At 39.4% G+C, this 12,719-nt stretch overlaps 1 protein-coding gene across 1 annotated transcript in view; it reads right to left on the bottom strand.

The window, feature by feature from the left end:
• The window catches only part of STK3 (serine/threonine kinase 3), a 356,889-nt gene that overhangs the window by 274,980 nt on the left and 69,190 nt on the right, over positions 1-12,719 (bottom strand). The gene's annotated exons all lie outside the window — the stretch shown is intronic.

The raw sequence follows: 12,719 nt of genomic DNA on the forward strand, positions 1-12,719 counted from the left end.
TACTTCTGTCTAGTAGTAGCTACAATCAAAAACAGTAGCTATTTTGCTGGGCACCAACATAAGATAAATAAGGCAGAAAAACAAATAAGCAAAAAAAAAAAAAATATTGGAAGTACAATAAAAGAATAAGTAGGCACTCTACCAATTGTGGAGGTTAAGAGAAGACTATCAGGGAAGACTTCTCAGTACAGCCTTTAAAATTGTAGCTAAGCTCTAACATTGAGGCAGTAATAAACAGTCTACCATCCAAAAAAAAAAATACCCAGGACCAGATGGACTTAGGGCCGAATTCTAGCAGATGTACAAAGAGCTGGTACCATTCCTGATGAAACTATTTCAAAAAATTGAGGAGAAGGAAATGCTCCCTAACTCATCCTATGAAGCCAGCATCATTCTGATAACAAAACCTGGCAGAGATACAACAAAAAAAGAAAACTTTAGGCCAATATCCTTGATGAACATTGATGCAAAAGTCATCAACAAAACATTAGCAAACCAAATCCAGTGGCACATAAAAAACGTAACCCACCACAGTCAAGTAGGCTTTCTCTTTGGGATGCAAGATTGGTTCAACATACACAAATCAATAAATGTGATTCATCACATAAACAGAACTAAAGACAAAAACCACATGATTATCTCAATAGATACAGAAAAGGCTTTCGATAAAATCAGACGTCCATTCATGTTAAAAACTCTCAACAAACTAGGTATTGAAGGAACATACCTCAAAATAATAAGAGCCATATATGAAAAACCCACAGCCAACAATCATACTGAATGGGCATAAGCTGGAAGCATTCCCCTTGAAAAGCGGCATTAAGACAAGGATGCATTCTCTCACCATTCCTGTTTAACATAGTATTGGAAGTCCTGGCAAGGGCAATCAGGCAAGAGAAAGAAATAAAGGTCATCCAAATAGGAAGAGAGGAAGTCAAACTATCCCTGTTTGCCAATGACATGATCCGATATCTAGAAAACCCCACAGCCTCAGCCCAAAAGCTTCTTAGGCTGATAAACAACTTCAGCAAAGTCTCAGGATACAAAAGCAAATGTGCAAAAATCACTAGCATTCCTATACACCAACAACAGTCAAGCCGAGACCCAAATCGGGAACTAACTCCCATTCACAACTATCACAAAAAGAATAAACTAATAGGAAGACAGCAAACTAGGGAGGTGAAAGATCTCCACAAGGAGAACTAGGAAACACTGCTCAAAGAAATCAGAGATGACATAAAGAAATGGGAAAACATTCCATGCTCAGGGACAGAAACAATCAATATCATTAAAATGAGGCTGGGCACGGTGGCTCACGCCTGTAAACCCAGCACTCTGAGAGGATCACTTGAGGTCAGGAGTTTGAGATCAGCCTGGCCAACATGGTGAAACCCCCGTCTCTACTAAAAATACAAAATTAGCTGGGCATGGTGGCACGTGCCTGTAATCCCAGTTACTTAGGAGGGTGAGGCAGGAAAATCACTTGAATTCAGGAGGCAGAGGTTGCAGTGAGCTGAGATTGTGCCACTGCACTCCAGCCTGGGCAAAAGAGCAAGATTCCATCTCAAAAAAAAATAAAAAATAAAAAAAAATACACACACACACACACACACATCATTAAAATGGCCATACTGCCCAAAGTAATTTATAGATTCAATGCTATTCTTATTAAAACTACTATTTGAGATTCGGCACAGAACTAGAAAAAACTATTTTGAAATTCATATGAAACCAAAAAAGAGCCCAAATAGCCAAGGCAATCCTAAGCAAAAAGAACAAAGCTGGAGGCATCACACTACCCGACTTCAAAATATACTACAGGGCTACGGTAACCAAAACAGCATGGTTATGATACAAAAAAAGACATACAAACAAATGAAACAGAATAAAGAACTCAGAAATAAGACCACACAACTACAACTACATGATCTTTGACAAACCTGACAATAACAGGCAATGGAAGGGAAAAAGGATTCCCCATTCAATAAATGGTGCTGGGATAACTGGCTAGCCACATGCAGAAGATTGAAACTGGACCCCTCCCTTATATCATGTTCAAAAATTTAACTCAAGATGGATTAAAGGCCTAAATGTAAAACCCAAAAATATAAAAACTCTGGAAGACAACCTAGGCAATACCATTCAGGACATAGGCAAAGATTTCACGACAAAGACACCAAAAGCAATCACAACAAAAGCAAAAACTGGCAAATGGGATCTAGTAAAATCAAAGAGCTTCTGTACAGCAAAAGAAACTATCAAGAGAGTAAACAGATAACTTACAGAGTGAGAGAACATTTTTGAACAAACTATGCATCCAATAAAGGTCTAATATCCAGCAGCTATAAGGAACTTAAACAGATCTACAAGAAAAAAAAAAAACAACCCCATTAAAAAATGGTCAAAGGACATGAACAGATACTTTTCAAAAGAAGACCTACATGTGGCCAACAAGAATATGAAAAAAAGTTCAACATCACTGATCATTACAGAAATGCAAATCAAAACCACAATGAGATACCATGTTACACCAGTCAGAATGACTATTATTAAAAAGTCAAAAAAAAAAAAAACAGATGCTGGCAAGGTTGTGGAGAAAAAGGAATGCTTATATACTGTTGGTGGGAGTGTAAATTAGTTCAACCATTGTGGAAGATAGTGTGGCAATTCCTCAAAGACCTAGAGACAGAAATACCATTAAATCTAGCAATCCCATTACTGGATATATACCCAAAGGAATATAAATTGTTCTATTATAAAGATACATGCATGCTTATGTTCATTGTAACTAGCACTCTTCACAATAGCAAAGACATGTCATCAACCTAAATGCCCATCAATGATAGACTGGATAATGAAAATGTGGTACATATATACCATGGAATACTATGCAGCCACAAAAAAGAACAAAGTCATGTCCTTTGCAGAGACATGGATGGAGCTGGAGGCTATTGTCCTTGGCAAACTAACACAGGAACAGAAAACCAAATACATGTTCTTACTTATAACTGGGAGCTAAATGATGAGGACACATGGACACACAGAGTGAACAACACACACTGGGGCCTATCAGAAGGTGGAAGGTGGAGAAGGGAGAGGATCAGGAAAAATAACTAATGGGTACTAGGCTTAATACCTGGGTGATAAAATAATCTGCACAACAAACCCCCATGACGCAAGTTTACCCATGTAACAAACCTGCACATGTACCTCTGAACTTAAAAGTTAAAAATAAATAAATAAATAATAAAAATATCAGTCATCTAAAAAACAAAAGTTTAAAATTTTCCTGTTATAATTAAATTTTATATTAAAAACAAAGGCAATAAATACAAAAAAATTAACTATGTCTTGAAGTCAAAGGTAGGACAGAGTGGTTGGAGCTGAAGGGCCTGAATTCAAACCTGTTTTATCCCCACTGCTACTCCGTTACCTCTTGCACAGACTTGCTCCCCACTGGTCTCCTTGTCTTAGTTTTCTCCCCTGTTCTAATCTATGCTACATACAGTTGACAAGGTATCTTACTTTAAAGCGAAAGTAAAACAAGCTGATCATACTGCTCTCCTAGTTAAACAAAAATACTCCAACAGCTCTCCATTACCCAAAGGAAAAGGTCTTACCTGCTTCATATCGCATACAAGTTATTTCAGAGTCTACCTTGTTACCTGTATCTCTGATTACTCTCCATCTCATACCTTAAATTTCCAGACACACTCAGCTTTGCTAGGTCTTGGGAATTGAAAGTATGTATTTGGAGTTCATAAATGTTCACTGAACCATTTAAGAAAAGTGCTTGTTTACAAACAAATGAAACTAAATACAGACTTAGAACTGCAACATATGGGAAACATAAAAAAAAACTTCTTTACATTTACTCCTTTGAGGTATGGCACCTATGTGGAAACTTTTATAGGGAGTAGTGTTCCTACACCTGGCTGTGCATCACAGCCACCTGTGACCCAAGCCCACACTCCTTTGAGGTTCTGATTCAGTAGGTTTTTAAAAGCTCTACTGGTGACTCTGACATAGACCCAGAGTTAAGCTTCACTCCACCAGTGAATAGACTGTATATCCTTCAGGAAAAAAAAAAAAAAAAAAAAAACAACTCTTTCTCTTTCTCTCTTTTTTTTTTTTTCTGAGGCAGAATCTCGTTCTGCCACCTAGGCTGGAGTGCAGTGGCACCATCTCGGCTCACAGTAATGTCTGCCTCCTGGGTTCAAGTGATTCTCGTGCCTCAACCTCCCAAGTAGCTGGGATTACAGGCCTGTGTCACCACGCCCAGCTAATTTTTGTAGTTTTGGTAGAGATGGGGTTTTGCCATGTTGGCCAGGCTTGTCTTGAACTCCTGGCCTCATGTGTTCCGCCTGCCTCGGCCTCCAAATGTGCTGAGACTATAGGCGTGAACCACCATGCCTGCCAAAAAAAAACTCCTTAAATATGAATTTTCTCATTCAAAATTTTGAAAAGTGTTAAGTAACAATGAATTGAAGATTATGTTCACTGAAAAGCATACAAAAAAATGTACATTTTTCTTGCCATACACACTAATCAGCAATGCTAAGGGTAGAAGTGACAACTCATGAAAATTAGGAATTCTAACCTAGGCAGCTACCTGAAAACACAGCCCTATCTCTCCGTAAGAGTAAGTCAAGAGAAAACTTTGGCAAAAGGTAAAATTCTCTTCAAAAAAATAATTCATGGCCCATCTAACACCCATGTAAGTAGATGGATCCAAGTCTAACACCTCTATAACATAAAACATGGCCTCACTAACTTTAACCCAGCAAAGTATTTAAGCAACTAGAACTAAACAGCCACATGCATTCACTGACCCTCTACTTGGGCCAGGCATTTGACCAGATGTTCCGTATGCACTAGTGAAACACACATTCACAATTTGGACCCTCATGCAGAATACACTAGCACGAATATACATGAATTAAGGAAGTAAACTCACAAATAAATATGATTACTAACCATGGCAAGAAAAGAAGAAAGGGTGCTATAAGATAAACTTGCTGTGACTTTATTTTGTATTCACCATTTCTGCAAATAAAATTGTTCCTAGTTCATATGAAGGAATGGAATGCATTCAAATTCCATGGTAGCCTCTGAGACTTGGAAGGCACTGGAGTATGTGAAAAACCTTTGAAAGTAGATAAGTGAGCTTTAACAATACAATGTCCTTTCTCCACTGAACCGTTGTGAATTACAAAATCCACAGATTGGAAAAGAAAGAAATGCTTAAACTCCAGAGTTCACATGTATACAGTGATACTTTCTGATACTTTCTATGTCAGCACCTTTTATACTGTAAAGCACTTATTACATCCTGCAAGGACTTTGTCATTGACTTTTATCTGCCTCCCCCAGAAGAATAAAAGCTCCATAAAGATAGGTACCAATCTGTCTTGCTTTCCATTTTATCCTCAGTAGCTCTCTTCTCCTACATACAAACTAAAGAAGCAGGCTGGGCATGGTGGCTCATGCCTGTAATCCCAGCACTTTGGGAGGCTGAGGCAGGCGAATCACAAGGTCAAGAGATCGAGACCATCCTAGCCAACATGGTGAAACCCTGTCTCTACTAAAAACACAAAAAAAAATTAGCTGGGCATGGTGGCAGGGGCCTATAATCCCAGCTACTCAGGAGGCTGGGGCAGGAGAATCGCTTGAACCCGGGAGGCAGAGGTTGCAGAGAGCCGAGATGGTGCCACTGCACTCCAGCCTGGCGAAAGAGTGAGGCTCCGTCTCAAAAAAAAAAAAAGAAAAATTAAAATTAAAAAATAAAGAAAGAAAGAAAAGAACCAATGAATAAATAAATCACACAAAAAAACTAAGACAGGACCTAATTTAGGACTCTCCAAGCGAATAACATTTAAGCTAAGATGCAAAACTTAACGAGAAGTTAGCCAGATAACTAAGCACTAAGAACTGCCCTGCAAAGGCCCTGAAAGACAGAACAAATCACGGTCAAAGAATTGAAAGATTAGCGGGCCTAGGAAAAAGTGAGTAAAGCATACAGTAGAACATAATGGAGTTGCATATGTAGGCAGAAGCCTGACCATGAAGAGCCTCAAAACCAAGGTAAAGAGACTGGGCTTTATTTGAAATACAGAAAAAAAATCAGTGAAGAATTTTAAGCAGAGGAATAACATGATGTAAAGTTTCTGTGGTTGCTGAATGAAAGCTAGATTGTAGGGAAGCAAATGTGAATATAGAGAGACCAATTAAAAAGTAGTGTTAGTCCACGCAGAGATTATAGTAAGCATATCTTTTTATTTTCTGTATTCTTGACGCTTTGATATCTGGGACCTTGCTAAAACTAAAGCGACTGCCCCTCTCAGGGTTAGGTAATTCCTAGAGACAGCAAACTAACTCCCATGGAAGGATGTCTTTCATATGCACAACCTATCTAGAGCCCAAACCTCCAACCACCTCTATGATTACACTCTAGGGTCAACGTTTCCCCTGCCCAAATTGCCCCAGGGCCAGGTACCAGACAACCAGAGAAAGCCCTATGCCCCAGAACCCACTCAAAATACTCAAAGTAGCCAATCCTAAACCTGTTTTACCCTATCTCACCTGTCCCTTCCCACAGAAACGACATAAACATTCTTGCCCACTTTTTCCCCCTCACTTTCTCTGCCTCCTAACTGACTCTGGTAGTTCCCTGTGGAGCCCCCTGTGACACAGTACACCTCCTTCTCTTGGGAGCTGTATATATAACAATATATCTTTTCCATAGCAATAGTCTCTTGATCTGTTGGCCTCATGATATGTGAGTAATAATAAAGCATACTTTTTTTTTTTTTTTGAGACGGAGTCTCGCTCTGTCACCCAGGCTGGAGTGCATTGGCGTGATCTCGGCTCACTGCAACCTCTGCCTCCCGGGTTCAAGCGATTCTCCTGCCTCAGCCTCCTGAGTAGCTGGGATTACAGGCACCCGCCACCATGACTGGCTAATTTTTGTATTTAGTAGAGATGGGGTTTCACCAGGTCAGGAGTTCGAGACCAGCCTGACCAACATGGTGAAACCCCGTCTCTACTAAAGATATAAAAAATTAGCCGGGCCTGGTGGCACGCGCCTGTAATCCCAGCTACTCAGGAGGCTGAGGCAGGAGAATCTCTGGAACCCGGGAGGCAGAGGTTGCAGTGAGCCGAGGTCGTGCCATTGCACTCCAGCCTGGGCGACAGGGCAAGACTCCATCTCAAAAAAAAAAAAAAAAAAAAAAAAAAGCCTACCAATAGGCTCAGACAGTTCAAGACCTGAGACTTCTAAACTCAAGTCTATTTCCACTAACATAGATACGCATTCAAATTCACATTTATTTATCTTTTTTTTTAAGTAATTCAAACAACAAACATTCACTGAACAAGCCTACTAGCAGACACTAGGGAGAAAAATGGAAAAACATTAGACTAGTGACAAAGAAGAAAGGGCAGTCCAGGCAATGGGGAACCCCTGAAGAAATTTATATAAAGAAATAATACAATCAAACTAGCATTTAAATATTATCCTGAGCAGGATTGTGAAGGATCAAACATGATGTTGTTCATTCTAGCCAGCAAGTTAACTAACTAAAATTATTTAGATGTTCTAACGTCTGTTTTTAAACCAGCATGTTGATTATTAAAGGTTAGGGAAGCGGGGAGAGAGTTTCACTCAAAACACTGTAACACTCTAGTGTTATATACAGGCAAATCCATGAGATATTGCAGGTTTGCTTCCAGACCACCTCGATAAAGCAAATATCACAATACAGTGAGTCACACAAATTTTTGTTTTCCAGAAAGAAACCTTGGATCAGGCAGGTTCATAGCTGAATTTTGCTAAACATATAAAGAAGAGCTGGTATCAATCCTACTGAAACTGTTCCAAGAAAGCTGAGGAAGAGAGACTTCTCCCTAACTCATTCTACAAGGCCAGCATCATTCTGATACCAAAATGTGGCAGAGACAAAATGAAAAAGAAAACTTCAGACCAATATCTCTGATGAACACAAATGCAAAAATTCTCAATAAAAGACTTGCAGACCAAATGCAGCAGTACATCAAAAAACTAATCTACCACGATCAAGTAGGCTTTATTGCTGGGATGTAAGGTTGTTTCAATATACACAAATGAATAAATGTGATTTGCCACATAAACAGAGGAGATTTTGCAAAATTCTTGAGGGTCCTAAGATTTTTGGAATGGGCAATGAGCACTGGCTTCAACTTAAAGTCATGAGAGGCATTAGCCCCTAACAAGAGTCAGCTTGTCCTTCGAAACTAAGCAGTGACTTCTCTCTAGCTAGGAAAGTCCTAGATGGCATCTCCTTCCAGTAGAAAGCTGTTTCGTCTACATTGAAAATCTGTTGCTTAATGTAGCCACCTTCATCAATTATCTCAGCTACATCTTCTGGATAACTTGCTGCAGCTTCTAATTCAGCACTTGCTGCTTCATCTTGCACTTTTATGTTATGGAGACAGCTTCTTTGTTTAAGCCTCATGAACCAACCTCTGCTAGCTTCAAACTGTTGCTTTCTCACGTCTCTCAACCTTCATAGAATTGAAGACAGTAAGGGCACTGCTCGAGATTAGGCTGTGGCTTAAGAGGATGCTGTAGCTGGTTTGAACTTCTATCCAGACCACTCAAACTGTCTCCATATCAGCAATGAGGCTCTTCCACTTTCTTTCCACTCATGTGCTCACTGGAGTAGCACTTCTAATTTCCTTCAACAACCTGTCCTTTGCATTCAAGCTTGGCTAGCTGTTTGGCATAAGAACCCTAGCTTTCAGCTTATTTCGGCTTTCAACCTGTCTTCCTCACTAAGCTAAATCATTTCTAGTTTTTTATTTAAAGTGAGAGTTATGTGACTCTCCCTTTCACTTGAACCCTTACGGACCATTGTAGAATTACTAATTGGCCTAATTTCAATATTGTGTCTCAAGGAATAGGAAAGCCTGAGGAAAGGAAGGGAGATGGGGCCCACGGCCTAGCAGTGGTACAGTCAGAACACACACAACATTTATCAATTTAGTTCACCATCTTACAAAGGTGCAGTTCGTGGCACCTCAAAACAATTACAACAGTAACATCAAAGATCACTGATCACAGATCACCATAACAGATATAATAATAATGAGAACGTCTGAAATATGGGAAGAATTACCAAAACATGACATAGAGACATGAAGCAAGCACAAACTATTGGAAAAATGGTGCTGACAGACTTGATTTGCTCAGTACAAGTTGCCACAAACCTTCAATTAAAAAAAAAAAAAATGCAGCATCTGCAAAGTGAAGAAGTACAACAGAGTAAGGTATACCTGCATATAAATTTTAAGCAATGCAGAAAGTTTTAATTCAGCCATATGCCTAAGAATTTTGACTAAGCCAGTATATGGACTTTCAGGTTGTATCGGAACCCAGCAATTCTATACACAGTCATCCCTCAGTATCCATGGCGAACTGGTTCCAGGAACCCCACAGATACCAAAATCCATGAATGCACAAGTTCCTTATATTAAATGGCACAGTATTTGCATATAACTACATACATCCTCCAGTATACTTTAAATCATGTCTAGATTACTTATTACACCTAATACGATGTAAATGCTATGAAAATAATTGTTATACTGCATTGGTTTGGTTTTTTATTGTTTTTTTCTATTGCTTTTTTTCTCCCAGTATTTCCAATATGCAGTTAGCTGAATCCGTGGATGCAGAACAAGCGGGATACAGAGGGCTAACTGTAGTTTTGTTACATTTTTTATTTTCATTTTTTAAGAGACAGGGTATCACTCTGTCACCCATGCTAGAGTGCAGTGGCACAATCATAGCTCCCTGTAGCTTCAAACTCTTGGGCTCAAGTGATCCTTCCACCTCAGCTTCCCAAGTAGCCGCAACTATAAGCATGCACACACCCGGACTAATTTTTTTTATTTTTTGTACAGACAGGATCTCACTATGTTGTCCAGGCTGCTCTCAAATTCCTGGCTTCAAGTGATCCTCCTGCTTTGGCCTCCCAAAGCACTGGAATTACAGGCGTAAGCCACTGTGCCTGGCTAGTTTTGTCTCTTTTAAATAGGAGTAAGCAGCTATGTCTTTGAAAATTTCACTGGGTGGAAGAACCAGGAAAACACATAGGAAATTACAGACTACACCAGGAAGCAGAGGTGAAATATGATGCCTTAATAACTAGCATGCCAATCATGAGCCACATTCTATGCCTTTCTCTTATGCATCTTCTCTCCATTTCATCCTCCTGTCTCATTAATTTTTCCCTTCCCCTATTTAACGCCTTCAATCCAATAAAATGACATATCTTGTTCTCGTTTTCTTTTTTTTTGAGGGGGTGGGGGCTTCTGGGCTTCCTCTCATCTCATACCTAATGATCACATCCTTTCCATTTCCATCTTCACTTCACAGCTCCCTACACTCTTTATCCTAATGGTCCTCCTCTAGTATCACAACTCAAAATAGAAAGAGTATTAAAAAAAATGAGAAAAACCAAAAGGAAAAATGGAAAAAGGGCTACATACTCCTATCTAATTGTACCTTACTTAAACACTACACATGATACAAATTATATGGACTGAATCATTACGTTTAAGCTTCTTATACAAATCCAAAGGTTCTATTCACAACACCCAAAATATGGAATCAATCTAAGTGTCCATCAACCACATCATATAATTAAAGAAAATGGAATACTATTTGAAAATACTGCTTGAAAGGTGACTCTTTTTTTTTTTTTTTTTTTTTTTGAGACAAGGTCTGGCTCTGTCACCCAGGCTAGAGTGCAGTGGCATGATCTCAGCTCATTGTAACCTCTGCCTCCTGGGCTCAAGCAATCCTCCCAACCTCAGCCTCCCAAGTAGCTGGGACTACAGGCACGTGCCACCATGCCTGGTGAATTTTTGTATTTTTTTTAGAGATAGAGTTTTGCCATGTTGCTCAGGCTGGTCTTGAACTCCTGAGCTCAAGCAATCTGCCCACCTCGGCCTCCCAAAGTGCAAGGATTACAGGCATGAGCCACCACATACAATCAAAAGGTGACTTTTTAAATAGTAACTTGAATTTCATTCTAATTGAAGAAAACCATATATTGCTAAAGGTATACTTTTTAAAAGTCTTCCTAATATGAGCATGTGATAATTAAAATACTAAAGAAATGGCTATTTTTAATTACATCATTTTCATCAACATCTTACTACAATCTTAATAGTGTTCTATAACTTAGTAGGGTAATATAAATAGTGTTTTTACAAAGGCAATGTGGATATTCTATTAAAACTGAGCTGTTTCCAGCATAAATCTCAATCACACAGCAATTTATTTCTTGGCCCACCCAAAACTGAATATACACGTGAGCTGATACAAATTGCCAAAGTTCATCACTAATCCTCCAATATGGTGATTTTCAAACTTCTTATATTTATTTATTTATTTATTTATTATTTATTTATTTATTTATTTTTTGCCTCAGAAACAGTGTTCAAATGGAATCTTATCTAGAAACATGAGGAAATAGAACAGGTAAGAATGTAGCATGCTCTGGTAGAAGCCAAGCGGTGCTCAGTGACACCCTGAACAGGCCAGCTAAAAATGCTCTATTTCACCCTAAGAGTTGTCTCTTCTCTTCGCCCAGCAAATCTAACTCATCAATCAGGACTCAGCTTAGGTATGACTTCTCTGGGAAAACTTTCCCTGAACCTCCAAACATGAGGTGTTAGATATCTCTTCCAACCCCCATACTTCCCCATATCTATCCCAACACAGCTCTTACCACACTGTGTACTGAAACAGCCTACCCATTCATCTGTTTCTTCCAGCTGAGTGAAAGTCTCTCTAAAGCCTCAAACCCATTCTTTTTTGTTTGTTTGTTTTGTTTTGTTTTTTTTGAGATGGAGTCTCACTCTGTCACCCAGACTGGAGTGCAATGGCACAGTCTTGGCTCACTGCAACCTCTACCTCTCGGGTTCAAGTGATTCTCCTGCCTCAGCCTCCCCAGTAGCTGAGATTACAGGTGCCTGCCACCACGCTCAGCTAATTTTTGTATTTTTAGCAGAGATGGGGTTTCACCATGTTTGCCAGGCTGGTCTCGAACTTCTGACCTTGTGATCCACCCGCCTCAGCCTCCCAAAGTGCTGGGATTACAGGCGTGAGCCATGGCACCCGTCCGAGACCCATTCTTTGTTGTATCTCTTGTGAGAGCACATCAGGGCTACACTTAGGAGTAGGTGGCACCCAATACACACTAGTTGAACAGGTAAAAAGGGGATAGGTGTGTGCCCTGATTCATAACAACATATTTCTCTCTGTTTAGATATGAAAAGTTCCTTCTCTGGCATATAAGCACCAGGAGGGTAGGGACTATGTCAGTTGTGGTTCCCTTGTGTACATATTACCTGGCACATAGTATTGCTAACCAGCTGTTGCCTCTACTCCTAGGAATGCCTTGAGAGTGCTTCACTTTGAACTGTTGGAATCTTTTTACAGGCATTGCTTTCCTCAACACTGGCCCTGAAGTTGGGTAAATGTGGGTTCTTATTGCATCTCAGTCACTAACTAGCAGTGTGATTTTGGGCAATTCATGTAAAAGCTCTAGGTCTCATTTTCTGTATCTGCAAAATTGTTTTTAAATATGCTTTAGCACTAGAAGACTTTTCCTCAAATAAAAATTTCAAAAGAGTCCCATATATAAAAAAGATAAAAGCAATAATGAGGT

The sequence above is a fragment of the Pongo pygmaeus genome, chromosome 7 (assembly GCF_028885625.2).
Source record: "Pongo pygmaeus isolate AG05252 chromosome 7, NHGRI_mPonPyg2-v2.0_pri, whole genome shotgun sequence".
NCBI lineage: Eukaryota > Metazoa > Chordata > Mammalia > Primates > Hominidae > Pongo > Pongo pygmaeus.